Source organism: Cornus florida, unplaced genomic scaffold (assembly GCF_030987335.1).
Source record: "Cornus florida cultivar Cherokee Brave unplaced genomic scaffold, ASM3098733v1 CherokeeBrave_3.0.0_Hap2_Chr02, whole genome shotgun sequence".
In the NCBI taxonomy this organism is placed as follows: domain Eukaryota; kingdom Viridiplantae; phylum Streptophyta; class Magnoliopsida; order Cornales; family Cornaceae; genus Cornus; species Cornus florida.
The window spans coordinates 63,807,242-63,813,364 of NW_026775572.1; positions in this window are offsets into that span (position 1 = coordinate 63,807,242).

The window sequence follows — 6,123 nt, forward strand, 5'->3', positions numbered from 1 at the left end:
CTGGGTCACGTGGTGTCAGAAAGGGGGATAGTGGTTAATCCAGCCAAGTTTTCAGCTGTGGTAGAGTGGGGATAGCCTACTTCACCTACTGAGATTCGGAGTTTTCTCGGTTTGGCAGGATATTATCGTCGGTTCATCCAAGGGTTCTCCAAGATAGCGGGACCACTCACTCATCTAACCAAGAAGGGTGTACAGTTCATATGGGATGAGCACTGTCAGCGAGCTTTTTATGAGCTGAAAAGGAAGTTGACTTCTGCACCGGTTCTGGCTACTCCACAGAGCGGGATAGAGTATCTTGTCTACACGGATGCTTCGTTGCAGGGTCTTGGATGTGTTTTGATGCAGGAGGAGCAACCGATTTCTTATGGATCTCGGAAGCTTAAGCCTTATGAGCTTAATTATTCAACGCATGATTTGGAGTTACCAGCAGTGGTCTTTGCCTGATGTATTTGGAGGCATTATCTGTTGGGTGAGTCCTTCAGATTATTCAGCGATCACAAGAGTTTGCAGTATTTGTTCACTCAGCGGGAGTTGAATATGAGACAGCGCGGATGGTTGGAGTTTGTGAAAGATTATCACTTCTCTATATAGTACCATCCAAGGAAAGCGAATGTGGTGACAGATGCACTTAGTCGCAGACCTGTTGGTAGTTTTCCTGCTCTATTCACTACTGAGTGGAATGCGTTGAAGAAGGTGGATGAATTGTCGAATGCTTTCATGGCTTGCATGGTAGTTACACCTTCTATCATTCACAAAGTTTTGAAGGCACAACTCACAGATCAGCAGTGCCTTGACAAATTTGCGGAGATAGCTTCCGGAGAGGTTCCATTCTACTATGTTGGGGCTGATGGAGGTTTGAGGTACAAGGGACAGTTAGTGATACCTTCTGCTGATGATTTGAGGAAGGATGTGATGACTGAGACTCACCACTCTGAGTTCTCTGTTCATCCAGGAGGCGACAAGATGTATCAGGATATGAAGCGGCAGTTTTTGTGGGCAGGTATGAAGAGGGACATTGCTCTTTTTATTTCGCAGTGTCGTACCTGTCAGATGGTTAAGATTGATCATCAGAAGCCGCCAGGAGCTCTACAGCCACTGCCGATACCGGAGTGGAAATGAGAGAGCATTTCTATAGATTTTGTGGAAGGGTTGTCCAATTCCTTCGGGGATCACAATTCCATTTGGATCATCGTGGACAGATTGACGAGATCAGCTCACTTCTTGCCTATTCGCACTGACTTCACTTCGGAGTAATTAGCGAGACTTTACATTTCGGAGATTGTAAAGTTGCATGGTATTCCATTGTCTATTATCTCGGACTGGGATTCTAGCTTGGGTCAGGATTTTGGAAGGGTTTTCAGCAGGCTTTGGGTATAGAATTACACCTTAGTACTGCTTATTATCCTCCGACTGATGGACTGACTGAGAGGGTTAATCAGATTATGGAGGATATGCTTCGGTCATGTGTTTTTTATTGCACGGGCCACTGGGAGGATTACTTACCGCTTGGGGAGTTTGCTTATAACAGTAGTTTCCCGAAGACTATTGGGATGGCACCATGTGAGGCGTTATACGGCCGATCGTGTCAATCGTCTGTTTGTTGGATGGAGGTTGGAGAGAGCAGATTTTTGGGTCCTGAGTTTATTAAGGATACTTCTGACAAGATTGCTCTTATTCGGGATTGTATGCACATTGCCAGAGTAGGTAGAAGAGTTATGCAGATCGTCCTACTTATGCATTGGAGTTTAGGGGTGGGGATCAGGTTCTACTCAAAGTGTCTCATATGAAAGGAGTAATGCGCTTTGGGAAGAAAGGAAAGTTGTCACCATGGTTTGTCGGTCCTTTCAGGATTACTGAACAAGTTAGAGCTGTAGCTTATAGGTTGGCATTGCCGGATAATTTGGGTCGCGTACACAATGTGTTCCATGTTTCCATGTTGCAGAACTTTTTGCGCGATGAGGATCGGTACCAGCATATCGATGTTGGGGAGATTAAGTTACAGCCAGATGCAACTTATTTGGAGTCAACGGATCGTATTGTCGACTGTCGGGATCAAGTCCTTCGTAATAAGGTTATCCCTTTAGTTCGTGTTCAGTGGAGTTGTCCCAATGAGGCTGCATCTCCTTGGGAACGGGAGAATGTCATTCGCTCGCAGTTTCCTAAATTATGGGAAGAAGGTAAGAGCGAATTCCGAGGACGGAATTTTTTTTGTTAGGGGGGAAGAATGTAATATCCCTAATTTTAAAAAGGATAGTCCTGGTATTTTAGTTAATTATTTAATTGCATCTTTGAGAATTTAAAATGTTTAATTGCTTGTGTATTTGAATATTAGAATTTATTTGAAATTATTTGTTTATTTGCTTGATATTTGACTTAATTGTGACTTGTTTGAATTATGGTGTTTTAATTTATTTAATTGATTAGTTAATTGTATTTTTGTTTTTTAATTCTTTTAAATGCTTAATTGATTTACATTAGGGTTTAGTTAACATTTAATTTAGGGTTTTGTTTTAGAAGTCAAGTCTTGGTAGCCGACGTAGATTTAATTAGGATTTTCTATGGGCCGGCTAGATTCATTGTAGGGTTTGGATTGAATTTAGGTTTTGTATAAACTTATAAATATACGTATTAAGTTCTGCCTAGGGTTTTTAGAAAACCCTATTCACGACAGTGGAGGCAGAGAAGGAACATAGGAGGATTACGGTCATTCGCCGGAGAAATTTAAGAAGATGACGTTGGGATTTTTAACCGAAATCTCAAAGGCAAGTTCTAATCCTAACTCTATTTCTTAGGCTTGTGTTCTTTGCATCTCTAATACAATTCCAGGAATATATAAAGGTTTAAAATTAAACTGGGTTTGCATGTCTGAGATAATTAAACCTGAACGTGTTTATAAGTTGGTTATTGTATACTTTGAACTCTTTCTTGTAAAACTCATGTTTTACTCTATGTTTTAATTGATTTCAATTAAAGAATTAAGGATTTAATCAACGCTGGAACACCTTGGGAAAATATTAAACTTAATCTGGTTCGCATGGGTGATCACTTGAAACAGTATGATCATGAGTGAGTAGTTGTTCCAGTTTAGGTCTTTCTTGCATAAGTTGTAGTCTAATTGATGTTGGTTGATGAATTAAGAGTTTAATTAATTCTGGAACACACTGGACCTAGTATTAGACACCTAGGAGCTTTAAGAATGGAGGGCAGACGATCAGAATGTCAGAAAATAGCCGGCGTCGGAGAAGACGGAGGCTGGGAGGAGTGGAGGCGGCTCCACCCTTCAATGGAGGCGGCTCCACATGTTATTGCAGGTGGCTCCAATAGGGTGGAGGCGGCTCCACTTGTTTTTAGAGCCAGCTCCAATGTGGTTTTTCCATTTTTTTTAAGTTTCAGCGAGAGTTTTGCTTGGGTACTTGGATTTTGAAGGTTCCAGTTTAATTCGAAGCCTTAATGGAGGTTTTCATAGGTGTCTAAGAGCAAATTAAAACTCCTAAGAGCCTTGTTAATGCATAATTAATCACCTTGTATTATAGTTTGAACATTATAGAATTTTTGCACAAGTTAGTATACTGTTTAAATGTGAAGGTTTAAAATTGTTCAACATGGTTTTAGCAATTTTGTCAAGAATGATTTTATAGATTAAATCATGTTCCAGTGGTGAAATATAAGCATGTCAGATTACAGAATTATTATATGCTTATAGAGGATAAATTGATTTATATATGTGTTAAATGTAATATCAATTCTTGGATAATTGTGTAGCGGTATAAACTAAGTATGTTCAAATATATATTTTGATTATGATTATCACGGATTAAAGGATGTCTATACTTATTCTCTATGCAATAAATTATGAGAGAATCATGCAACGGTGGTATAAGACAAGCATGTTAGTTTACAAAGTTCTATTATGCCTTGTATGGAATTAATTAATGTAAACAGTTATTTAGGTTCTGCCAGTTAATATGGAACAATTGATGCCTATATGTAATATATTATTATCAATTGTGGAATTTATGGATTAGTTGGTATTTACATATATATTTGTATTGCCAACTACTAGATGGATGGATTGTATGCACCGGTATGGGACGGTGACATACTAGGGACGGATTAGTTTCAAAATACTACATCCTACCTACACGGAATAAGGGAATGGATTTCAAAATAAATCCTACTTATGCTCAAGTCAAAGAAGCTGCACAAACTGAATGACTAACTGGATTACTTGTTTTATATGTTAAGTCCAAGAAGCTGCACAAGCTGAATGACTAACTGGATTCTTGATGGATAGTTAGGATCGGACTTTAAATATATTTTTATGGTACCGCGATATGAGCTTGAGTTTCAGAATCGTCGGTTAGGGAGCGTATATACAGTAGGATATGTAGCTGGATATGGGAGGTTGAGGTGTACCCTGTTAGGTATAGGTACTTATGCCCACCTATAGATGCGTTTTCGCATGTTGCCTTCTATTCAGGTTGAGACCCTCTCCATAGTCCAGTGAGAGTCCTGTAGTGTGATTATATATATGTATGGACTATTAGCTATTGTTGAGTTGGTTAGAATGTATATGCGTATTGAGTCTCTGCTTGGATAGTAGTAGGATAGAACTTGTTTGTGGGCCTGCCCATATCTATTTTTCAGGTGTTCAACCGTTCCAGTCGTAGGCTTGATCGTGCTGAGCAGAGACTATCACTCACTCTTCCCGCGACGTAGGACTTCTCTCTATGGTTTACTATGGATGTTCTTTTAGTAGTTTTCTTTTCAGTTTGGATTTTTAATAGGGGTCCACTAGAGATGGATTCCCGAGTTATATTCATGGAGGTTTCAGAAGTTGGATTTATTTAATTTTTATCAGTTGAGGATTTTATATTAGTATTTGTTTCAGCTTTATTATTTTACCTTCTAAACTATTTTGTAATTTGTGTTCGTTTTAAAATATTACTTGTTTGATATTCCCTCGGGTTTGGGCATGGGCCTGATCAACCCGTGTCTCGGATCCGAGGGGTATCACATCATCTGTAAGTTTAATCCTTATCGTAATCTGTAATCCTATCTTAATGTGTAATCCTTATCGTAATCTGTAAAGCCTATCTCAATCTGTAATCCTTATCGTAATCTGTAAAGCCTATTTCCATCTTTTGAGATAGTGTGTTAATTTGACAACTTTCCCTTATCCATAGGTATTTAAATTATACATCTATCACCTGCCATCAATTTCTCAACAAATTCCCGTTGCCTAAAGTTGATTCCCATGAATTCTTAATTCTAAAACAAATTAAAAATTCACGGAAAGTTTTCAAATAAGAATAATAAGAGATGATAATATGCCAACCCCACCCACTTATCATTGTCCTATTAAAATGCTTGAACAGTGGGCAAAGCTAACTTTTCACCAGTATGTGACTTGAAAAAAATAAAATTATCTATGTATTTGCATTACAATCTTTCTTGTCTTATGATATATATATATATTTTTTTCAAAATAATAATAATAATAGTATCAAGAATTTGGTAGTCCAAAAAAAAAAAAATCTTGATATACATCAAAAACACTAGTACAACAATGTACAACAATATGTAATGGGCTTAACTTTTATCAAAGTTATTTTGTCAATAACAAGAAACTTACATACACAACAAATAATACATTAATTGATGTCATTCAATTAATGGGTAAAATGGTAAGAAACTCACACACACGACTCACAAACTCACTTTGCTCATGTGGAGATCCGAACTATCACCATCCACTTTGAGAGATAGAGAAAATACCACTAACTACTGAGCCACAAAGCTCTTGGTGTTTGTCACATATATTTCACACAGCAAGTTATTGTATATTCGGTTAGTTTAAGGATATTTTATAATTCAAGGGTTACTTGCAAATCGGTAATAATTCAGATAGTTATATAACTTATATGCAATTTACTTTTATTAGCAATATATATATATATATATAATATTTTTTCATTAGTAAGAAACACACCCAATTCACACACCCACTTATATATATATTTCTTGAAGAAATAATTCAATTAATCCAATCTAATAATTTTTTCTTTTTAAATTTCTAAAAGAATATATATATATATTTTTTCTTACCATCTTGAAAGAGAG